Source organism: Anolis carolinensis, unplaced genomic scaffold (genome assembly GCF_035594765.1).
Source record: "Anolis carolinensis isolate JA03-04 unplaced genomic scaffold, rAnoCar3.1.pri scaffold_7, whole genome shotgun sequence".
NCBI classification, from domain to species: domain Eukaryota; kingdom Metazoa; phylum Chordata; class Lepidosauria; order Squamata; family Dactyloidae; genus Anolis; species Anolis carolinensis.
Genome location: NW_026943818.1, coordinates 24,942,386 through 24,968,683, shown reverse-complemented (window position 1 = coordinate 24,968,683; position 26,298 = coordinate 24,942,386). Strand labels below are relative to the sequence as shown.

General features: G+C 40.9%; 1 protein-coding gene across 1 annotated transcript in view; it reads right to left on the bottom strand.

The window, feature by feature from the left end:
- Positions 1-14,079, bottom strand: part of pafah1b1 (platelet activating factor acetylhydrolase 1b regulatory subunit 1) — a 34,884-nt gene extending 20,805 nt beyond the window's left edge. Inside the window, exon 1 of the mRNA XM_003228822.4 lies at positions 13,922-14,079. The gene's annotated coding sequence lies outside the window, so the exon portion shown is untranslated. The remainder of the gene's footprint in view (positions 1-13,921) is intronic.
- Positions 14,080-26,298: the final 12,219 nt, after the last annotated feature.

The following is a 26,298-nucleotide window of genomic DNA, read 5'->3' as shown; positions in this document are numbered from 1 at the left end:
TTCAGCATTTAGTCCTATGAAACCAGCCCTAGCAATACAAGATCAGCCAGGTCAAGCTGTCAAATTCACATGTATGTAGTCCATTCAAGTACTTCTTAGAACACCATCCTAAAATAACTGTTGCGTAAGAGCACAACTATCAATTTTGCAAAGAAGTTATGCTTCTGTAACTGGCAAGGAATGCAAAAAGAAACCCCAACACCATAATAATAATAATACACCATTATAACTGTATATTTATATTACATGTAATATTACTAATAATATTGCAATATAGTAGTGTAGTACAATATAGTAATATATAATGCTTATATTGTGCTATGCTAATAATATAGTATGTACATATAACTTGTAAGCCGCCCTGAGTCCCTTTCGGGGTGAGAAAGGCGGGATATAAATGTCACTAATAAATAATAAATAAATTATGAGCTAACAAACTGCCAGCAAGCTACATTGGTGAGCCAAAGACTCCAGCCATTAAAACTGAACACTGAAGTTAGGATGTGCCATGCCATCATATTTCTGCAGATACCAAGGAATGCTAACAAGACAAATAAATGGGATCCTAGAAGAAATCAAGACCCGAACTCTGCCTAAAAACCAAAATGTCTAAACCAAGACGGTTGCCCTTTGGCTATATCACAGGCACTCCATTCCGGTGGGTAGACTCAACCAAATAAGTCTGCAAGACTGTTGATGTAATTTGGATTTATAGGGTGGTCAGTGGAGTTGCTTTGCAGTTAACAACAAATATTCTAGTCATATATATGACTAGCTTCATCTCTTTACTGACACAATTCTGCTGATGCCATTCTGAGAGAACAAATGTGCCCTCTGACAAAGAACTGCTTCTACAGGCTTCGGAAGAAGAAGTGCAGGTGCTGCTGTTGTATAAACAGGAGTCGTCATCATGCATTAAGCACCAGTGGCCAAACACAGCATGCTTCTTCATGTGTATTCTGAAAGGCAGTTCTGCATCCCACCAGTCACTCAATTTACAAAGAAGAACTGCAAGACTCACCCACAGCTAGATAAAGAAAACCAGTCTCATTCAAAGATAAATTTCTAGATGAAAACATTTATGGCCACCCAAGAGCAAAACAAATATGTCTAGAGTAATTTATACACATCAGATTGGCCACGTTATGTTATGGAGAATCCTGTTAGAATTCCATAATACACATTTACACTTCAGGATCTTATCTTCACAGCTACCTTTGAAAGTTTAGGGCTCCTTCTACACCGTCATATAATCCAATCAAAGCAAATAATCCACATTATCTGCTTTGAACTGGATTATGTGAGTCTACACTACCCTTATGGAGCCCCAGTGGCGAAGTGCATTAAAGCACTGAGCTGGAGACTGAAAGGTCTCAGGTTCAAACCCCGGGACCGGAGTGAGCGGCCGCTGTTAGCTCCAGCTCCTGCCAACCTAGCAGTTCGAAAACATGCCAATGTGAGTAGATCAATAGGTACCGCTCCGGCGGGAAGGTAACGGCGCTCCATGTAGTCATTCCGGCCACATGACCTTGAAGGTGTCTACGGACAACGCCGGCTCTTCGGCTTAGAAATGGAGATGAGCACCAACCCCGAGAGACAGACATGACTGGACTTAACGTCAGGGGAAACCTTTACCTTTTTACACTACCATAAAATCCACTTCAAAGCAGATAAACTGAATTTTGTATGTAGAAGGGGCCCTAGTCATTTGATTTTCTGACTGATTAATGACTGACCCAAGGTATAGGAGAACGTGAACTGTTTCAATGTCTTCATTTTTTACTTTAAAGCTATGTAAATCATTCCTGGTCATTCCTGGTTTTTGTTCTTATATATGTTTAACTCTAAACCTGCCTTTGCACTTCCTTCCTTGGCTTTTAGAACAATCACTGTCTTTGCTATTGTCTGCTACTAGTATGATGCCACCTGCATAGCGTGGTGACAATCCTTCCACCAATTTTCACACCTATTCCTTCCTCTCACTCTTGCTTTACATTTATGTTCAGCATTCTACCTATACTAAAAATGGCAAATAATGCCCAAAAACTGGAATGTGGTCCATCTTCCATCTTTCCCAATCTGTTTTTATGAAGATCTCCATTATTTACTAGCATTCTTCGCCTGAATATTATTGTTAAAACATTACTGCAAAAAGTAAATTATCAACACGGAATTAGATTTCATTTAAAAAAGATTTTCTACAAAAGACAGCCCTTTAATGCAAACTTTCTTTGTAATAAATCCAGCAACACACAGTTGGGTCTAAATAGAATTACCATGGCGTATTAGCTGCTATTTACATGCTAATACCAACTGAGCAAGACGGAGCAAGGACCCTGACCTTTTGATCTGGTTAAAGCACATTTACTCCACAAGGATGGCGGTCTACACACGTTTAGTAGGTCAGCCAAGCAGATGGGACTGCCTTTCAATTTGGCGATTACCGAAGGGATGGACAACACTTCAATAGATAATGTAACTTCACCACCAGAGTCGCCATTTCTAGGGAGAACAATTTTACAAATATAGATGAGGTTTCCTCATCTCAAATACACAACTCAAACCCTTCAGCCTGTCAGGATCCGTGAGCCCATATACACCCTCAAGTCATCAGAGTCAATCAGAACTTGGAAGCTAAGCAGGATTGGCTCTGATTCATACTTGGTAAGACAGTACATTATCTGGACTTCCAAGAATCTAATTTCAATAAAGCATCGTGGGTGAGATCTCATGGTCAGAAATGCTCAAAGGAAAGAGAGTCGGTGATTCAAGGGAGGTTCTTAAAGGTGCGAAAGGTCAGAATGAGCTCTGGCTTGCTAGAAAAGTTAAACATTACCAAAAAAAAGGTTAGGGGATGATATTCAAAGCAAAAGGACAAACAAGGGAATGTTAGGGCCACTGCATTGAAAAGAAAAGTGAAAGACTCACTAGGGACAGAGCAAAAGCAGAATGGCTCAATCACTCATTTGCCTCACCTTTCTCCCCAAAAGAAAGCGAAATGAATCACATCATGCAGGATGGGAACTTCAGGCCAGAATAGGGAAAGAGGCAATATAGAAATGCCTAACTAATCTAGATGGGCTTTAAGCAGAAATCATCACCACCAGGAAAACAAAGAAACTTATTTTGTCTCCTCTAGACCAAGAATTACAACTATCTGCTAAAACACACGACAATTTCTCATTTTATCTGATGTGGAGAGACAGGTGTTTTTTCTAATGTGCCATCAACCAGCATTGGGTAAATCTGGCATTTTCTTTCCTGAAAAACGTTTAGTCTTGCACACAGCAAACAGACAACTACTTTGTGTAAAAATCATACAACTAAATACAACCATGCCTGTTGGATAGTATTTTTTGTCTTACCTGGATAGCCAAGATATATCTTAGCTCCTTGTAACTACACACAGACAAACACATAACTCAGTTGTTTCATTTAGGTGTTAAGCGCTATGGCAGGGAATGTTCTACAAGCACACAATGTAGTAATCTTGTGGCCAAAGGTCTCGATTCTGGACCAACGACTAGTTAGAAAAACAAGCTTAAAATGAAGCCTCTACAAATGCATATAGTTAACCACGAGTAATACCTGCCAGACATGTAATTCGAAGTAAATATGAATAGGGTCAGACTCCATGTCACCTTTGCTTAGAGCATCTTGTCAGAAAATGAATGTGTTTTAAGAGAGGGGAATTGAACCAGGGATTTACATGCTTCATCATCCCAACCATTATAATTATAAGTGAGGTATAGTAGTTTGCACATCTGTCCAGGCCCTAGGACATGAATTCAATCCTCATTGAACCATCAGATCAATTGTATGACATCAGGTAGCTCAACTAAACCTGACCACTCATAGGATTGTGAAGATAAAGAGGGGAAACAGAAAAGACACGTAAGCTACCCAAAAATCACCAAAGGAAAACTATGGGGATCTCATTTTTAAGGAAGATGGGTTAAACAGCAGATTTAAAAATACACTTTACATTTATTTGGAAACTATTGCAATTTAGTGAGGGAAGGTGGCTTGCGGCAACAGCACTGAAGCAAAATTGGCTCAGGTGGTTAATAACAAATACAAGAACTGCCACTACTTACTGAGATCAGACTTCTGAAGACAGTAAGCAAAAAAGGGCTCAATTATCTGAGAGGTTTCTCAAGAGAATGGAGTTGGCCCCTGGTTAAAACAAGCTATACAACTACATGGACTGGTTGTCTGTTTTAATGTCTTCAAGAAATGCAAATTAAACAAATGAGCCAACAAAGTGTATTTGTGTCTTAAAATCACTAACTGACCACATGAATTGCATAGGGTTTTCTTAGGCTAGGAATACTCAAGTGGTTTTGGTAGTTCCTTTCTCTGAAATGTAGCCTACAGCACCTACTGTTCCTTGGTGGTTTCCCATTTCAGTACTAACCAGGGCTGACCCTGCTTAGCTACCAAGATCAGATAGGACCTCGTGCTTTTGGAATCCTTGAGCCCTTACGAAACAAAAAAGAAGTCATAGGTTTGCCACAGTATTAATCACCAGCCCACTAAAACTAAATCTACTGTTTCTGATAGAATTATGCTATCAAAACACTAAACAAGAACAGCAACTGCTCTGCATGTTTATGCCATTTTCCCCTTTGGCAATCATTGATACAAAGGAATATTCTTCTTTAGACTTGTCTTAAAATACACATAATTTTCTTTCCATATCTGCATGTGTCCAGAGGAAGGCACAATCCATCCAAATCTTTAGGGCTACTTATCTAGAGAACGTTGATTTGGAATTCTGGAAACGTGGGACCGACTTCTATGCAAACATTCTCAGATTAGGTGAAATTATATCTGTAATTTTAAAATCATACACAATGCTATTTAATTTTTTTTAACTCAGGGGCCAGGATAGCCCAGTGGTTTAACTAATGGACTACAACTCTTTGAATTCCTGTTTGGCCATGAAAACCCAATGGTGACCTGGGACAAGTCACACTCTCTCTACCTCAGAGGGAGGCAAAGGGAACCCCCGTGCCAGAAAAAAATCCATCATAAAGTTAACTTAGAATTATCAGAAGTTGGAAATGATTTCAAGGCACATAACAACAAAAGCATGTAAAAATCTATTCTAGTTTTAAAATGTCAGAATGTTAAAACAAAACTGGCTATGTTTATTTACTTGACCAAAACATGCATGAACTTTATTTATTTATTTATTTATAGCATTTGTGCCCCGCCCTTCTCACCCGAGGAGACTCAGGGCGGCTCAGAGATTGGCAAAATTTAATGCCCAAAAACATAATTATAAAATCAGCACAATACTTATAAATCAATTAATAATACTATTTAATACTAAGTTCTCTCACTTCTCGCACCTTCTTAATAACTTCCTAACTCCACTACCTTTGATGTGCTGGTATGACATGCTCCCTGGAGTATAGACTAGAAAAACTTTCCTTACTCCAAGCAACCCATGCAAAATTTCTGCTATATTCTAGTTCTATTTCCCACTCATTGTCCTCATTACACTGTCAAGACAGAAGCTATCCCATATGGCTTTGCAGGGAGTAAAAATATAAAAAAAATGAAGAGAGTACCTATCATAGTTGTGTTCAGGGCAACAGGTAGGTAGATCTGAGGGCCCTTCCAGACAGGCCCTATATATCCCAGGATTTGATGCCAGGTTTTCTATTTATCCCAGATTATCTGGCAGTATGGACTCATCCAGTTTAAAGCAGAAAACCTGGGATCAGATCCTGGGATATAGGAGCTGTTTCTTATGTCATATATCCCAGTTATTTATGTCAATTTATGCAGAAACATACTGCATTTTATGAGTCCAATACAAGACATGTCTGCCACTCAGGCAACAGAATCAGTACAGGAGTAATCAATAATTCAAGGGAATTTTTTGGTAAAAAGAAAATGCAATCCACATTCCAAATCATTCCGGAAGGTCAAAATTTATAACAGAACAGGCCTCTTTTAAAACACCCAGTAGAAAACAACATAACTATGTTCTGAGTTACACATTACGCAAAAGACAACATGTATTAGAAGTACTTATATTACAGTTCTAATTTGACATCTGACATACCTACTAATAAAAAGTCAGGCAGTAAACAACCATGGGTATCCATATCAAATAGCATTATTTGCTATATCATGCTATACACAGCACAGACATTACAGCATTAGTTAACGATTCAGCGAGAGAAAGAAGAACGAAAGTGAAGACCAGAGGATGAAGAAAGGTAAAAGGTAGTACTAGTCTTCTAGAGTAGGCCATGAACTATGAGAAGCTAGAGCCCCACTGAACATGAGCCTTATCTCCAGATTATATTATTCAACACATTGAGTTTAATTACATACCACTTCTACTACATTATAGAGCTCTTTAAGGTACATTTAACTATGAATGGGAATAGCACAGGATAACAGACTACAACAAACAGATATTTATGAAAGGTTAAAGGCATGAAACAGGCATTCTTTCAGTAAAGAAACTCCCCTACAATTCAGTGAGGTTTTAGGTACGACTCAGGACTGCAAATGTCTCTTCCCTATATACATAGGAGTAAATTAGTTAAATACAAGACCTTTTAGATCAGCTACAACTTTGCTCTATGCTTGCCATGTGTCACAACCGCAGATTATCTTCCTTCCTACTCTCAAAGTAGAAAGATCCTGCTCACTTCTGGCCACACTGAAGGTGAGCAGGATATTAAAGATATCTGAAATATTATTAATGCAATTAATCTACATTGTATGGGAATCAAAATAGGAAGAATTATTTGAGACAAACCTAAATCATGCACTTCCCAATGGAAAGTGGATAGAAATGTAACAAAGCATGTCTACACTGAGTACAACTATACATAAAAACAAATATTTTTGATTCCTGAATAGTTAAAAAGCAACATGTGTGACATATTCAGTACCTTACTAAAGACTTCACTGCACATTTAAACATGAAGCATAACTTGATGTTCTTCAACAAGGCTAGAGAGTATATAACCAAACTACATAAACCAAACTACGTAAACCAAAGAGAAATAGTTTCCTAGAAAATCTTGGTGGTGGAGAGATGAAAGGGCTGATTTGACAAGCACACGTACTAAAGCCCCAGAAGCAATATGATGCTGAACACAAACCATATGATGCAGAATTATCTAAGGGATGCCAGATAAAGTAGAAGACATAGGCAAGTATGGAAGAATAAGTCTTTTTGGAATGGGTCCATACTACTAACAACTCCAATCCTTTATTTCTATTAATAACATGTCCTTCCTATATAAAACATAGTGTCAACACAATTCTCAAGGTCAATCTGTCCAGATGAACGGAGGTCTGGAATCCTCTTGTGATTGTAGGTACGCAAATCACTAAGTCCTCTTTAGATATTAGAAATAGAAGAAACAAAGATCAGACAGCATGCTGCAAAAGAAATGCTGGAAATTACAAACAATTTAAAATTTCACCCCACCATGTTAAGAACCAAATTATTGTGCTTTGTTTGATACAATCTATATATTTTCACCCTACTGAAGAATTGGACTTGCCATCAAGATTGAATTTCAATGAGACTACTGCCATTCTTCATTAAGTAAATGTGAGGAACAAGGAATATCATGTTTACCATTTAACGAATTTTTCATATCCTTTGTCCTCCTTTTTTACTATGATTTTAAAACACATGAAAAGGAACTAGTAGCAAACACAACTAAAAATCTACTGAACAAATACATTAAATTTGATCATGCTGGGGAGGGATAGATAGGCGGTTGTAGAACCCTACATTCATACCCAGTATGGAAATTTAACAGGAACTATTTGTTTCTATATCCCACTTGCTATACCTTGATTTTTAGCTTACACAAATTTTATTCAGAATAAAATCAACAAATAAAAATGGCACAATCCTTGAGAAAGACGAGACAATATCTATCTATCTATCTATCTATCTATCTATCTATCTATCTATCTATCTATCTATCTATCTCCTGGCTTTCATGCCATGACTGGTCACGTTACTGCTAGGCAAATCAAGATTCTATCTTGCAGAAGCAAAGAAATACAGAGAAGAACATTACATTTGCTTGATTTCTGCACCACTAGACTCCTCCCTACAGAATAGACTTCATTGTTAAGGCAATTACTATTCCCTTCACCCTGGCAAAAACACAAGCAGAAAGAGGGCTTACTATGAAAAGGGTAATCTAGCTGTTTCACAGCTTCTGCCTCACCCCACCCTGTTTCTCCTCGGCTCAATGGCTGTACTCACCCTCCATTAACATTATCCAGCTGAACGGAAGCATATAGGAACATCCCTGACAAACTAGAGATCTCTAGCCAAGGCTTTTGTTAAAACTCTCTTCTTTGTTCAGCATCACGATTTATTCCAGGGATGCTCAAAACCACTTTTGATATATCAGGAAATTCTTATTTTAAGAGAATTCCCCCACCAGACAAAAGGCAGTTCAGTAGTCCATAAATATTTCATAAATAATAAATCTGTGAAAATACAGATGGCTTTATCCCTTGCCCTTATAAACAAATCCTCAGACACTCTACAAAGGATATTTGCAAACCAGTGAGATGTTGAACAATTCTAGATAAAAATGTATATGCAAACAAGCTACTATAACTAAACATATCGCTGTTCAATTTTTTTTCTGGGGAATAATCATACTGTATTAAAACAACATATAGTAATCAACCATTCACTGGCTAGAAAATTCACTGCGAGCATATTTGACCTGCAACAACCAAGCCCTACTGCAGCACCATCAGGACAGATTTTTTCATCACTGCTACTCAGGCAAAGAGGTGGAATGTTACAAAGGATGAGTGCAGCATCATCCCTCAACAATATTCCCCAAACCTTCTGGAAAAATAAGTGAGCCCCCCCCCCTTGAACTTTTTCATTTTCATAAAGCTCATAGAATTAAACAGACTCCTCAAAACTCAAGGTTTCCAATAAAAGCTGCACTTTTAACAAGCACCATAATGAACACATATTTAGTATTTTACTTTATTTCTACTGCATATAAAGGTTCTTTAAGAAAGAAAGAAAAATATTATCTAAGTTACAAGCAACTAAGTATTAACCCCCTCTCTCCAAATAATTTTATCTTGTCTATCTTCCATCACATTCTCCTCCTCCCATTTTGGTGCAGCTTGCTTTGAAGGTCTGAGCCGTCTCCTATTAATGCTTTTTCTCTTACTCACACTGTAGGGAGATGGGTGGGAAAAAAGGCCTCTGTCAGAAGACCAGATTAGAGTTGCCAGACATCCCTTCATTTTCAAGTCGATAGGTCTCTTATTTTAGTGATACAAATCCCTTAAACTTTTTTATTTATTTGTTTTAACAATCAGTTGGACCACTATGCCATCAATCACACTCTCCCACCTTTATAGGGCAAACAGAAGGAAATAAATAAAAATGTAACAGCTTGAAGGAATCAGGACCTACAATACAATGCTGTTTCAACTTGACTACTCCTCTTTAATTCTAGGCCTTTATGTGGGTCATTATTACCATCACCATCTCCACCCTTACTTCTTACTAGGTTACCAGGAGAAAAACACATTAGGGAATGCAGATGGTGAGGTAAAGGAAGCAAATATAAACATGAAGACAGGATGGTGCAAACCTAGGCCTGGGAGACAAAGCTGTGCTGAAAATTTAACAAGCTTATATGGAGGTGGGGAATAGGGAGGCGTGAACAGATGATGGGGAGTGGGAGATGTAGACAATTCTAACTATATGACATGGGGAACATGAATCTAGTTGTTTGGGATTTACAGAGAGAAGCAGCAATATAATATAGGCTTCATTTAAGAAGAAGAGCCTAAATTGAAAATAGATATTCTAGATTTAGCTTAAATGGGAGAATGGGTTCACAGTTATGAAGCAAAGAGGGGCATTTGTGCATTGCCACACAAAACAGCCTTCTGAGTGCTATCAGCTAAAAAAGCAAGGGCTGGTGGACTGGCAAAGAAAGTGGACTGGAGAGCACAAGGCCTTTAGAAAAGCAGTACGGGGTTTCAGAGTGACAAAGCAAATGAAGGGAGAGCGAATGAAAGAACTAGGCACAGAGAGTGCTGAGAGAGGCTTTGGAAGTGGAAGGCAGAGGTACTGACAAATTAGTCCGAAAACAGATGGCTGCGGGATGAGTTAAATAGTGAGCAAAGAAAAGATGGAAGGATATATGACTGACCTAATAAACCAGGTAAAGAAAGGATGAGGTTAGAGGGGTGGAGATTTGAGGCAGGTTTAGGGGGATGAAAAGCTTTGGCATAATTCAGGGGCTGAAAAAATAGAGGGCATGAAGGAAGAGCAGCTTGGAATGGAGCAGAGAAATATACCGAGAATTCAGGGAATTATGATACATGAAAACACAGGTGTAAAACTATCTCCCTTCTTTTGGAACAGAAGAAAAAATGATGGGCATATAACAAGTTCTCCATTAAAAATGGAGACAGGAACAGAATGTCCACCTGAAGGAATGGGTCCTCCAAATCCTGTGATCAGCAGAAACAACAGACCTATACTGTGTATTTTGAAGAGACATTTGAATTCCACACAACGCCCTATAATGAAGGAGAAAGGCCCTTATAAATGCCATTAGTGTGTAAGAAAGTATCGCTATCAGAATAATGTGGAAGGAAGAAACAAGGGGCATTTTTATTAGCATTACTTTTAGATGGGGAACCCCATTTAAAGAAAAGGGGGGTAGGATGGATACAATAATAATCTTTATCCCATAACTGACTGAGAGAGAAGCATCTATCAAAGAAAGGGGTATGTATAGGTAATCAGATCCATCCCACACATGGAGAAAAGGAGATATACCCATTTTGAAAAGAGGGAATGCTGGAGATGGATGACAAGGGGGAAGTACCAAAGGGAAGTGAACTACCTGAAGTTGACAAATGTGGATGGAGGTCCAGGGAAGATGGGGAGGGGGTTGTTGCTTGCAGTGAGGAAAAGAGAAATGAAGAGGTGTGTGTGTGTGTGTGTGTGTGTGTGTGAGAGAGAGAGAGAGAGAGAGAGAGAGAGAGAGAGAGAGCGAGAGAAAGGGGGGGTGAAATGTTGGGAGGAAGACCATGTGCTGGAACAACAAAAGCTACATGAGAGAGAGAGATGTTTAGAAACAGGTGTGGGGAGGAATTAAAAAGGTGTGGGGAATTATTTTATTTAATATAATAATTTATTTTCCCCTGCCCCTCCTCAAGGCCTGGGATAAGCTACAACATAGTTAAAATACAGAGCTACAAGTAGATATAGAGTGAAAGGAATGCTGCTGCATTTGGTGGTCCCTATGGAGACTTGTCCACAGCTGCATGGTATGTAATAGACTCCTGCAAAGGTGAGAGGATCCCTCTTGTCTTTTGCTGAATGTAGCATTTGTTGGATTTTTTTACTGGGTCTGTAGATAGTTTGTAGGTTGTGTTTCTTCAGCAGCTTCCCTCTGCTGTCATTGGTTCCCTTGATGTATGGAAAGAACCTTTTTCCTCTGGTTGGGACTTTGTCTTTCCTCTCATGGCTTGTTCTTGGCCTTGCAGCTCTTCTGATGTCTGTGGTGGAGTCTCCATTGGCCTGTGGAGCCCAGCTTAGGTGGTTCAGTTCACCATGGAGGAGGTGGGGTTCACAGATTCTTTTTGCATGGTCTGTCAGGGCTTTTTTGACCTGGGTGATGGTTGGAGTTTTTATGTAGTTATCTATCTGCGTGTGTAGGCTTTCTGTAAACGGTGCGGCCCAATTGCTGATTGGGTTTGCTTATGACTAAGACATCTAGAAATGGCAGTTTTCCTTCATTTTCTTTTTCCATTCCACAGATATATAAACCCCACTTGCCTAGTTTCCAAAAGACCTCACAACCTCCGAGGATATCTGCCATAGATATGGGCAAAACGTCAGGACAGAATGCTTCTGGAACATGGCCATACAGCCTGGGAAACTCATAGCAACTCAGTGATTCTGGCCATGAAAGCTTTCAGCAACACATTATTCTCCATTCTTTTCATCTCCTAGACCTTGCCTTTAAAAAAAAGGAAGGACAGCCCTGTGATACGCTGTTTGCACTACCCCTCACTCAGTCCTTTTATAGTTGATTATGTCCATTTTAGTATTCCTGGCCATTGGATTCCTGAACCTCGCCTGATGGAGCTCCGATGTACTTTGTTTTAGATTGATGGCCTTTAACCGAGACTATTTTAACTGAAATTGCTGTATTTTGTCTACGATGTATTATTTGCTGTATTTTATTGTATGTTGTTCTGTACTTATGTTGGAAACCGCCCTGAGTCCCTTCAGGGTGATAGAGCGGTATATAAATACATTATTATTATATATTTTATTTTAGTGTGTTTTACCAGGGTCTCTGTATTTTACAATGTTTGTATTTTATTTATTTTATTAGTTTTTATTTATTTGTTGTCATTTTGTTAAGTTACAGTTAGCTTGTTTGTATTGTCTAATGTGCCTTGTCCTGATATATACTGTTTTTATGGTTTTCCTTTGGTTGCCATATTATTGGAAACCTCCCTGAGTCTCTTTGGGGAGATAGGGCGGTCTATATATAAATAATTATTGTTATTCAATTACATACAGAAATAAATAAATTAACCATCCTCCCCATCTCACAGACAAAAAGAGAGAGAGATACATAGATGAGATATAGACTATCCATCCTTTCAATCTCATTGACTCACCTATAGTAATAGGTAATAGATACAGTAGAGTCTCACTTATCCAACATTCGCTTATCCAACGTTCTGGATTATCCAACGCATTTTTGTAGTCAATGTTTTCAATACATCGTGATATTTTGGTGCTAAATTCATAAATACAGTAATTGCTACATAGCATTACTGCCCATTGAACTACTTTTTGTCAAATTTGTTGTATAACATGATGTTTTGGTGCTTAATTTGTAAAATCATAACCGAATTTGATGTTTATTAGGCTTCTCCTTAATCTCTCCTTGTTATCCGACATATTCACTTATCCAACGTTCTGCTGGCCCGTTTAGCTTGGATAAGTGAAACTCTATTGTATACTGTTTTTATAGTTTTCCTTTGGTTGCCATATTGCTGGAAACCGCCCTGAGTCTCTTTGGAGAGATAGGGCAGTCTATATATAAATTATTATTATTATTATTAAATTACATACCAAAAAAAAATAACCATCTTCTTCATCCCACAGACAAAAAAGAGACATACATAGATGAGATATAGACTATCCATCCTTTCAATCTCATAAACTCACCTATAGTAATAGGTAATAATATAAATAAGATAAGATTGATAAGACAGGTATAGAGTATCCTGTCTCATCATCCTCACTTTTAGAAAAATAGAAATAAACAGAGAGAGAGAGAAAGAGAATCCATCCTCTCCATATAAGCCTCGCCTTTGGATAAAAACAGAGATAGAAAATATAGACTATCTATCCTCTCCATGTCACACATAAATAAATCTTCGTCTCTCTTCTGAGGAAACAATGCAAAGAGACAGACACAGGGAAAAGGGCAGAATAGCTATTCTGCAAATAGAGTCGGAGGAAAAAAAAGATGGGAGGCACAAGGGTGGAAATATAAAGACATGGGAGAAAGGGGGCTGTTTTGTGTGTGGGGGGGGGGGAGGGATGGGGACACCTTTCCGCCATGATGATAGAGAAAGTCCCCCCTTTTCCCCTCCCTGCTTGCCTCTCTCTCCATATCAACGGGCGCGGCGGCCATTTTGAGAGCGAGCTGGAAAGGAGGAGGAGGAGAAGGAGAAGGAGGGGGAAGGGAAGAAGGAAGGAAGGAAGGAAGGAAGGAATGAGGGAGGCGGCGGCGGGGCCTTGTTGTCTCCTCGCCGCGTCCCTCCTGTTGAGGCCTAACCGCGAGGAGAAGTCTGCCTCGATTTCCCCTCAGGAAGCGGGCCTTACCCGAAGCGGGGTGTTGTTTTCCTTCTCGCCCTGCCGCCGAGGCCGCTCCCATTCACGGAGGGAGCCGGGTGCCTTCTGAGGTGAAAAAGACGGGACTGGGCCACGCCAGAGATAGGGCTCCGGGCCCCCTCCCCTTTTGCCGGCTTGTGAGGAGAAAGAAGATGGAGGAAGCCCGCCTGAGGAGGAGGAGGGGGGAGGAGGCGGGAGGAAGTGGGCGTGGCCTACCGCTGGCGGTCTACGCCTGCGCGGCGGAGGCAGCCGGCGCCATCTTGCCGGAGGCGTGGCTTTCGCGGCAGCTTGCGGCCCGCTTCGAGGAGTGCGCCTGCGCAGAAGAGGGAGGGAACGGGCGCCATTTTGGGAGAGGAGGGAAAGGCTCCCGGGATGCCTCGCGCGGGCAGAGCATAATAAGGCCTGTTTCTGAGGTAATAATAATAATAACTTTATTTTTGTATCCCGCCTTCATCTCCCCAAGGGGACTCGGAGCGGCTTACATGGGGACGAGCTCAGTCAACATCACAAAAATAATCATATTATATACAGTAGAGTCTCACTTATCCAACATTCACTTATCCAAGGTTCTGGATTATCCAACGCATTTTTGTAGTCAATGTTTTCAATATATCGTGATATTTTGGTGCTAAATTCGTAAATACAGTAATTACTACATAGCATTAATGTGTAATGAACTACTTTTTTGTCAAATTTGTTATATAACATGATGTGGTGCTTAATTTGTAAAATCATAACTTATTTTGATGTTTAATAGGCTTTTTCTTAATCTCTCCTTATTATCCAACATATTCGCTTATCCAACGTTCTACTGGCCCATTTATGTTGAATAATCGAGACTCTACTGTATATGCATATAATATTAATAATATCATTTTGTAATACAATATACAGTAGAGTCTCACTTATCCAACGTAAACGGGCCAGCTGAACGTTGAATAAGCAAATATGTTGGATAACAAGGAGAGATTAGGTTATGATTTCACAAATTAAGTACCACAACATCATGTTATATAACAAATTTGACAGGAAACGTAGTTCAGTACGCAGTAATGCTATGTAGTAATTACTGTATTTACGAATTTAGCACCAAAACATCACAGTGTATTGAAAAGATTGACTACAAAAATGCGTTGGATAATCCAGAATGTTGGATAAGTGAGACTCTACTGTAATACTAATAATACAATATAATAGTGTTAATTATATATTAGATGTAATATTAATAATATTACAATATATTGATATAGTACAATATAGTAATTTATTGCTAGTATTGTGCTATGCTAATAATATAACATTGTATGTAAATTCAATTTGTAAGCCGCTCTGAGTCCCCTTCAGGGTGAGAAGGACGGGACATAAATGTATTAAATAAATAAATAAATAAATAATATTAAAAACAGATCAGGCCTTTTCTCCTCATTCACTCAGTATGAGGCCTGCTCAGTACAGTAGAGTCTCACTTATCCAACGGGCCGGCAGAATGTTGGATAAGCGAATATGTTGGATAATGAGAGATTAAGGAGAAGCCTATTAAACATCAAATTAGATTATGATTTTACAAATTAAGCACCAAAACATCATGTTATACAACAAATTTGACAGAAAAAGTAGTTCAATACGCAGTAATGCTATGTAGTAATTACTGTATTTACGAATTTAGCACCAAAATATCACAGTGCATTGAAAACATTGACTACAAAAATGCATTGGATAATCCAGAGCGTTGGATAAGTGAGACTCTACTGTATTGGACACCAATGACCCTCCCTCCAATGACATTGCAGCTTGTAGCAAGCGCCATGAACACGTCCAAGAGCCCTGCCAATGTCCTCCACGAACACCATCCTGCCCACCACCCAAGTGAAGGCTTTCATAGGATAATGTCATCCTAGATTTTCTTTTTTTCCTCTACCACAGACATCCCAGTGTTTCTTACTATAGCTCCCACTACTGAGACACCACTGGCCCTCCCTCCAATGACATTGCAGGTTATAGTGTTGGATGAGAACACCAGCCCCGGGTCCTTGGGATGTCTAGTTTACCTTCGCCAGGTCCCCACTCACATAAGTCTCCTTTTTATCTTTATTTTTCTTTCTCCTTCCCCCTCCTTTCCTTCCCTTCTTCTTCCTTCTCTTCCTTTCTTTCTCTTTGCCTCCCTCTTTTCCTTCCTTTCCCTTTTTCTTCCTTCCTCCCTTTTTCCCTTTCCTCCTTTTCTTCCACTCTGCCTGCCTGCCTTCCCTTTTCCTCTGGGAAGCCTGGCTTGTTAGAGGTACTTTGGAAAACTATGTCTCTCATGTATATAAATTGCCCTAAACGTTTTTTCCTATGTGTTCCTATTTTGCCTATATGTTGTGTTAGTCTAATGTTTTATGCTCCTGAGATCCCCTTTGGGGGAAACCTTGTTCCTGAACCCAAAGATGTCTTGCATCCTTGCATAGCCTGGGGAAAAGAAACCAAGCTGGGAATTTCCTCATCAATTTCCAGCCTCACCCATCTCTTGGACTTCATCTGGACATTGTAACACAATAGCTTACCTGGGCAGGGCAATCACCTCTCCTTGCCTTCTGGGGAAGAGCCAATTTCACCACACTGCGCCTTTGATGAATGGGACCTCTCGCATCGGAAGGAAATCTGCATGTCTACAGCCAAACCCCAACCTCTGTCATTTTTGCATGATTGTATTAATATATGATGTTTAAGGGGCCATGCCATGTTCATCTCATAAAACAATAGCATTCCTGGGCAGGGCCAAAGATGCCCTCTATCACTTTGTTATTTTTCCTGTTCAGTAAAAGGAACCCCATTCATCGACACTTAATCATCCTTTGTTCCCAGACCACACTGGCCAGTATCTGTGACTGGTCAGAATTAGAGGCTTGGCTGCAGCCTGTGTATAAAAAGGGCTATGAAACTGTATTCTGTATGCTATCTACTTTGTGAATGTATCACTAGCTAACATCTTATCTGAAGATAATAAAATCACCTCCTCTCCTTGCTTGCTGGCTAATTTCAGTTGGGCCTAATCTGAATGCTCGCCAAAGCAGGGACTCACTTAAAATGGGCAGCTCAGGTAAATCGCTTGCCTGGGTTTCTGCCAATAGGCCTCTCCCTAGTCTCACTGCTGGGGGTTGCCTCCTAAAATGGGGCCAACAAGAGCAAGCGTCATAAACATGTCCAGGACCCTGCCAATGCCCTCCACAAACACCATCCTTCCACCCGCCACAGACATCCCAGTGTTCCTTTCTCTCTCCATTGCTATGAAATTTGCATGACCTCACCCACTGCCTCTCCCATAACCCTTCCCTATTCTTTTTTATGGCACACTGCAAACAAAGGAATTTACCTCACCACCTCTGAGAGTGCCTGCCATAGATGTGGGTGAAATGTCGGGAGAGAATGCTTCTGGAACATGGCCATGCAGCCTAGAAAACTCGCAACAACATTGTCATACCGACACGTCCCAGTATTTATTGCAGGGAATTCTCTCTCTTACCGCTCAATTTAATGAGTCAGTGGACATACCTGCCGATGTTGTTACCTTTGTCACGGGCATAGATCATTCAGGCTCCAGGACAGCAAAAGCTGAATCCCTGAAGCTTCTCATGTGTCGTTTATAGGTCATTCCTGTACAAGTTCTGAAACTCTATAGAGCAGGGGTCCCCAAACTAAGGCCCGTGGGCCGGATGTGGCCCTCCAAAGTCATTGACCTGCCCCCTGTCCTAAACTTTAGACTTAGCGTTGACCTAAGTTTACCTGGTCTTTGGAGGTCTCTTTGCTTGCTTATGGCCTTATGAGATCGTCTAGATCAGGGGTCCCCAAACTAAGGAGGGCCGGATGCAGCCCTCCAAGATCATTTACCTGGTCCCCGCCCTCAGTTTTATAATACAATATTTTTATATCAGTTTTTATATCAGTTTTAATAATATAATATATTGTATATACATATAATATTGATAATAATATGTTATACAATATAATACTAATAATAGTACCATGTAATAATATTAATTATATGTTATATATTACATATTATATAATAGTATAATTAGTGGTATAGTTCAATATAGTAATATATAATGCTAATATTGTGCTATGCTAATAATATAATATCTTGTGTTATACAGCTGCTCTGAGTCCCCTTCAGGGTGAGAAGGGTGGGATATAAATGTAGTAAATAAATAAATAATTTTAGACTTGGGCTCGGCCAAAGTCTGACATGACTTGAAGGCACACAACAACAACAATCCTAATTAACTTGACTATCTCATTGGCCAGTAGCAGGCCCACACTTTCCATTGAAATCCTGATTGGTTTATGTTGGTTAAAATTGTTTTCATTTTTAAATATTGTATTGTTCTTTTGTTGTTGTTGTTGCTGCACTACAAATAAGACATGTGCAGTATGCATAGGAATTTTTTGTATTTTTTTTTCAAATGATAATTCAGCCCCTCAACAGTCTGAAGGATTGTGGACCGGTCCTCTGCTTCAAAAGTTTGAGGACCCCTGGTCTAGATGGTCTTTGAAGGTCTCATTGCATAGCTACGGCCTTATGAGACCATTTACATGGCTTTTGGAAGTCACTTTCCTCAACTATGGTCCTATGAGACCCTCTAGATGGGCTTTGAGGGTCCCTTAGGGTTGACCTAAGTCTGAAATGACTTGAAGACACACAACAACAATCCAAATTTTGGACTATTTCACCCTAGTCCGGCCCCCCAGCAGTCTGAGGGACTGTGAATCGGTCCTCCACTTAAAAGGTTTGAAGACCCCTGCTCTAGAGGGTGTGTTTCTACCCTCTGAGCAAACCACTTACAATAGGATATACTTCACGTCTTAATTATGATGTACTCTTAGCTGATGAACAATAGTTTTTTTTTTCCAGAATTTTGGTGACTGGAAGTGTTGCTTTTTTCCAACAAGGCAGCCTTGAGGACTCTTTTTTTGTTTAATAATGTGTGTATTGTGTTGCTTGTAATGTATGTTGCTGTTTTTATGCTTGTAAACCGCCCTGAGTCCCTTCGGGGAGAGAGGGCGGTATATAAATAAAGTTTTACTTTACTTTACTTACTTACTTCTTTCCTATTCTTTTCTATGGCACACAGCAACTGAACATACTAGAGAGAGAGGTTTGGGGAGAATTCACCATGATTTATAGGAGTCGTAGGGACTGGGATGTATAGTTCACCTGCAATCTAAGAGCACGCTGAACTCCACCAAAGATGGACCTGGAACTAACTTGGCACACAGACCCAACATGTCCAACTGTGAATATAGGCGAAGTTTGGGGGTGATTGCCCTCGGAATCTGGGAGTTGTAGTTCACCTGAATCCAATGAAACTGTGACCCCCACCAACAATGGACCAGGACCAAACTTGGCGTAGAGAAGCAGCATGACCAACCAAACGTACTGCAGGGGTTTGTGGGAATGGGCCTTGATTTTGGGAGTTGTAGTTCACTTGCATCCAGAGAGCACTGAAACCAGCTGATGATGGATTTGGACCAAGCCTGGCACACAGACCCAACATGGCTAGCTGTGCATATACGCCTGGTTTGGGGAGGATTGATCCATGATTTTGGGAACTGTAGTTCACCCGCATAGTTATCTATTTTCTAATGGGAGCATTCATAAAAAGGGAAATCCATGACTGGCTTGTTTCCTAATACAGTAGAGTCTCGCTTATCCAAGACTCGCTTATCCAAGGTTCTGGATTATCCAATGCATTTTTGTAGTCAATGTTTTCAATATATTGTGATATTTTGGTGCTAAATTAGTAAATACAGTAATTACAACATAACATTACTGCGTAGAATCATAGAATCATAGAATAGTAGAGTTGGAAGAGACCACATGGGCCATCTAGTCCAACCCCCTGCTAAGAAGCAGGAAATCGCATTCAAAGCACCCCCGACAGATGGCCATCCAGCCTCTGCTTAAAAGCCTCCAAGGAAGGAGCCTCCACCACGGCCCCGGGGAGAGAGTTCCACTGTCGAACAGCCCTTCTCACAGTGAGGAAGTTCTTCCTGATGTTCAGGTGGAATCTCCTTTCCTGTATTTTGAAGCCATTGTTCCGTGTCCTAGTCTGCAGGGCAGCAGAAAACAAGCTTGCTCCCTCTTCCCTATGACTTCCCTTCACGTATTTGTACATGGCTATCATGTCTCCTCTCAGCCTTCTCTTCTGCAGGCTAAACATGCCCAGCTCTTTAAGCCGCTCCTCATAGGGCTTGTTCTCCAGACCCTTAATCATTTTAGTCGTCCTCCTCTGGACGCTTTCCAGCTTGTCAACATCTCCCTTCAACTGTGGTGCCCAGAATTGGACACAGTATTCCAGGTGTGGTCTGACCAAGGCAGAATAGAGGGGGAGCATAACTTCCCTGGATCTAGACGCTATTCCCCTATTGATGCAGGCCAGAATCCCATTGGCTTTTTTAGCAGCCGCATCACATTGTTGGCTCATGTTTAACTTGTTGTCCACGAGGACTCCAAGGTCTTTTTCGCACACACTGCTGTCAAGCCAGGCGTCCCCCATTCTGTATCTTTGATTTCCATTTTTTCTGCCGAAGTGAAGTATCTTGCATTTGTCCCTGTTGAACTTCATTTTGTTAGTTTTGGCCCATCTCTCTAGTCTGTCAAGATCGTTTTGAATTCTGCTCCTGTCTTCTGGAGTGTTAGCTATCCCTCCCAGTTTGGTGTCGTCTGCAAACTTGATGATCGTGCCTTCTAACCCTTCGTCTAAGTCGTTAATAAAGATGTTGAACAGAACCGGGCCCAGGACGGAGCCCTGCATATGGCACTCCACTTGTCACTTCTTTCCATGATGAAGACGACGCATTGGTGAGAATCACCCTTTGGGTTTGTTCGCTTAGCCAATTACAGATCCACCTAACCGTAGTTTTGTCTAGCCCACATTTTACTAGTTTGTTTGCCAGAAGGTCGTGGGGGACTTTGTCGAAGGCCTTACTGAAATCCAGGTACACTACATCCACAGCATTCCCTGTATCGACCCAACTCGTAACTCTATCGAAAAAAGAGATCAGATTGAACTACTTTTTCTGTCAAATTTGTTGTATAACATGATGCTTTGGTGCTTAATTTGTAAAATCATAACCTAATTTGATGTTTTCCTTAATCCCTCCTTATTATCCAAGATATTCAGTCCCGGGCTATGGTGCAGGCTGGAGAGCAAGCCAGCTGCAACCAGCTGCAATGAATCACTCTGACCAAGAGGTCATGAGTTCGAGGCCCGCTCGGAGCCTGTGTTTGTCTTGTCTTTGTTCTATGTTAAAAGGCATTGAATGTTTGCCTGTATGTGTAATGTGATCCGTCCTGAGTTCCCTTCGGGGTGAGAAGGGCAGAATATAAATGCTGTAAATAAATAAATAAATAAATATTCGCTTATCCAAGGTTCTGCTGGCCTGTTTAGCTTGGATAAGTGAGACTCTACTATACAGAGTTCAGAATTTTTGTCATTTTCCAAAGCAAAGGCGTGCTTGCTCCATTCGTTTCGATGCCCTGGCAGGTTGCAAAGCGCCGGGCCCGTTGTTGTGCGAGAGGCATTGATCCCCGGGCGTGGGCAATCGATAGGATGCTTCTCAAACGTCTCGTTGCTTTGAGAAAAAGAAGCATGCCCTTTTAAGGAGGTGCTCGGGAAAGAGGCACCAAACAGGGAGAGTATGCCAAGTCAACAAAATGAGAATTATGTAAATCGGAAGGTGTCTGTCTCCTCTCCGCTGGAGGCAACCCTATCCCTCCATCTCCCCGCTGCTTGCTTGGTATAGATCTTGGAAAGAACTCAATTGTTGGAAAGATTTTGTCACACTCCATGGAGAACCCCGAACAATGAGACAATTTGGGAGGCAATGAATACCTTAATGTGCAAAGTGGCCTTTGGAATTAGTCCTGGGGATATCAATGCATAAGAACATCTCCGTCAATGTGCTGACCTGATGCCTGCATATCCCTCGAGGAGAGAGAAAGACGTTGTCACTGGCCATCCTTGGCGGAATGGGCTTGCTTGGCAAGCGGAGGGCGCAACGGGCCACCTGCTGAATCAAAGGACTGGGGGACGTTTCCTTGGACAAATGAGGCAATGCTTTGGACGGCGGATGCTGACAGTGGCTCCTCTCTTTTTTGTTCTGGCTCAGCTGGCTCTCCCCGGTTCGGCGTGTCCTCCGTGCCGCCGTCCGGCTCGCTCTGTCCTGCCTGCCACCGAGGATCAAGAGAGAGGCCCTTTCATCATTTCTGGGCGCGCATCAGATTCTCTCTCCCTTTCCGTCAGATGGACCACGTCATCATAAATCACTCAGGGTTCATCTACACCAGGGGTCCCCAAACTAAGGCCCGGAGGCCGGATGCAGCCCTCCAAGGTCATTTACCTGGCCTGCGGCCTCCGTTTTATAATATAATATTTTTATATCATTTTAATAATATATTGTATTTACATATAATATTGATAATAATATTATAATGTTATACAATATAATACTAATACCATATAATAATATTAATTATATGTTATATATTACATATAATATTACAGTATAGTGCAGGGGTCCCCAAACTAAGGCCTGGGGGCCGGATGCAGCCCTCCAAGGTCATTTACCTGGCCCCCGCCATCAGTTTTATAATATAACTAGCTGTGCCCGGCCACGCATTGCTGTGGCGTTGTCTGGTGGTGTTGGTGAGAAATTGTTGAGGTAGTGGTGGTATTGAATGTGTGTTATATGGTTGTCTTTATGTTTAGTATGCATTTGGTTGTTTGTGTACTGTGAAAGTGGTGAGGATAGAAGGGGTCTATGTGCGGAGCTTAGCCTTCTAACTGGCAGCAATTGGATAAAAACAATTATTGCTCTCCCTCTAATTAGGACTTTATTTTTCTTTTCTTTTTGTTGTATCAAACTAGAGCCGTGGATGATGGGTTGTGTTGTCAGGTTTCAAGGTTGGGGGGGCCTGTAGTTTTGTTGTTTTGTCCGGTGCCCTGATTCCATCACTCTTTTATATATATAGATATTTTATATCATTTTAAATAATATAATATATTGTATATACATATAATATTGATAATAATATTATGTTATACAATATAATATTAATAATGATACCATATCATAATATTAATCATATGTTGTATATTACATATAATATTACAGTATAGTGGTATCGTTCAATATGGTAATATATAATGCTAATATTGTGCTATGCTAATAATATAATATATTGTATGTACATACAGCTGCTCTGAGTCCCCTTCAGGGTGAGAAGGGCGGGATATAAATGTAATAAATAAATGTAGTAAATAAATAAATAAATAATGTTAGACTTAGGCTCGCCCAAAGTCTAAAATGACTTGAAGGCACACAACAACAACAATAACAATCCTAATTCACTTGACTATCTCATTGGCCAGAAGCAGGCCCACACTTCCCACTGAAATTGTTTTCATTTTTAAATATTGTATTGTTCTTTCATTGTTGTTGTTTTGCACTACAAATAAGACATGTGCAGTGTACATAGGAATTTGTCCATTTTTTTCCAAATGATAATTCGGTCCCTCCACAGTCTGAAGGATTGTGGACCGGCCCTCTGCTTTAAAAGTTTGGGGACCCCTGATCTACACCATTGATGGGCAACCTTTTGCGTTTGGTGTGTCAAAATTTACCAAAAAACCTAGCATGACTTGGGTGGTGTGTCACTTCGAGAGAAAAAACCATAATTTCGCAATATGTATAGCTTAAATAACAAAAATATATAATTGTAATATATAACTGTATTTAATAAATCAAAAACTATTTACTACCATTATTTCCATGTACAACAATCTATGGTACCTTTTGCAGTTTCCACGCTGATTTCTCTCTATTCTAGTTTCAATGTAGTCATGAATAATGAATAATATAATAATAATATAATAGTAATAAAATAATATACTACAATAATAATAGAATAATAATAGAAAGATTATATATATATATACACACACACACATACAGTAGAGTCTCACTTATCCAAGCTTCTGGATTATCCAAGCCATTTTTGTAGTCAATGTTTTCAATATATCGTGATATTTCGGTGCTCAATTCGTAAATTGATGTTCTTGGGTTCAGTGGGTGCAGGTGAACTATAACTCTCATATGAAAGTCCCATCATCCATGGTCCATGCCACTCCAAACAGCACCAGGATGTATAGTAGGTCATGGAGACAGTATGTGTCAAATTTGGTCTTGATCAGACATTGGTGGGGGTTGCAGTGGTCTCAGGAAGTGAGTAAAGATACTGCAGTTCCCATCATCCATGGTCCAAACTCTTCCAATTCACACCAGGATGTAGAGTGGGTAATGGGGCCTCTGTGTGCCAAGTTTGGTACTGATTTGTCGTTGGTGGGAGTCACAGTGGTGTAAGGAAGCCAGTGAAGGTATTGCAAGTCCCATCATCCATGGTATATCCTCCCCCAAACTGCACCAGGGAGTAAAGGGGCTCATGAGGGTTCTGTCTGCCAAATTTGTTTTAGTTATGTTACTGGTGAGCATCGCAGTGGCCTGTGGGAGTCATAGCGATTGACAGTACTACATATCCCATCACCCATGGTCCATCATCCCGCAAATGGCACCAGGACATAAAGTGCATCATGGGGGTTAAGCGTGTCAAGTTTGGGCCAGGTCCGTCGTTCCAGATGGTCAGAGTGGCCTGTGATAGTGGTGGCCAATCAGAAAGCTGCCACATACACACATACATACACCGCCCGCCGCATACAAACATTGACTTTTATTATATACTAGCTTGGGGACCTGGTGGTGCCCGGGTATTTTGAGAAACTTGTGTGCCAAGTTTGGTCCAGATCCGAAGTTGGCTGGGTTCAGTGCTCTCTGTATAAGGGTGAACTACAACTCCCAGAGCCAAAGGACAATCACCCAGAAATCCTGCCTGTATGCTCAGTTGGGCATGATGGGGCAGTGTGCCAAGTTTGGTCCAGATCCGATGTTGGCTGGGTTCAGTGCTATCTGTATAAAGGTGAACTACAACTTCCAGAGCAAGAAGTGAGTGAAGCTACTTGGTCCATCTTCCCTCAATCTGCCCCAGGACGGAAAGGGGTCCATGGGGGTTGTGTGTGCCAAGTTTGGTCCAGTTCTGTCACTGGTGGGCATTGCAGTGGCCTGCGGGAGTCGTAGTGATTGAAAGTACTACATATCCCATCATCCATGGTCCATCATCCCGCAAATGGCACCAGGACATAAAGCACATCATGGGGGTTAAGCTTGTCAAGTTTGGGCCAGGTCCGTCATTCCTGGTGATAGTGGCGGCCAATCAGAAAGCTGCCACATAAACACATACATACATACATACACCGCCCGCCGCATACAAACATTGACTTTCTCTCTCTCTCTCTCTCTCTCTCTCTCTCTCTCTCTCTCTCTCTCTCTCTCTCTCTCTATATATATATATATATATATATAAAGAGTGATGGCATCACGGCGACCCACAAAACAACAAAACTACAGGCCCCCCAATCTCGAAATTTGACAACACAACCCATCATCCACGCCTCTAGGTTGATACAACAAAAAGAAAAGAAAAATAAACTCCTAAGATTCCCATAAGCCACAGCAATGGGTGGCCGGGCATAGCTAGTGTGTGTGTGTGTGTGTGTGTATGTATGTATGTGTGTGTGTGTGTGTGTGTGTATATATATATTATTAGATTTCAATTTACCCATAGCTGCTGCATTTCCCACCCTTGGCTTATACTCGTCAGTAAGTTATGCCAGTTTTTTTGTGGTAAAAGTAGGTGCCTCGGCTTTTCTTTGAGTCGGCTTATACTTGAGTATATACAGTACTTTTGACTGTTGTGATATTTGAGATTTCGGGGAATGTGTTTAGAGAGAAGAAAGGCTGCCGATATTCGAAATCTTTCTCTCTCTCCTTGGCCCTGCTGCCCAGCCTGGCTCTCAGCCCTCGCCAGAAGGGATGCCAAGCGCTTGCATCATGCGCCGCTCTCCTCCTCGCATCTCCCTCCCACAGCACAGCTGCCACAGCCCAGCCGAGGAGCTGCTTGTTTGCTGCTGCCTTTCCGAGGCTGGCTCATGCGCCGCACAAGGTGTGGCCAGCTGCTTTGCTCACCCGCTCACTCCCTTTGCTGACGTGGGGATGCCTTTGCACCATGCTCTCCAGCATAAATCATACGTACAAGGCACCCCCAAAGGCCATCCAGTCCAACCCGCTGCTATGCAGTAAGACACAATCAAAGCATTTGGTTATATTGCAGTTGGAATCCATGGCTCCGCTGTGTTCTTGTGTTATCTGTTGGAGGCAAGTGTGGACGTCACAATTATTTTTTATTTATGTATTTATTTACTACATTTATATCCTGC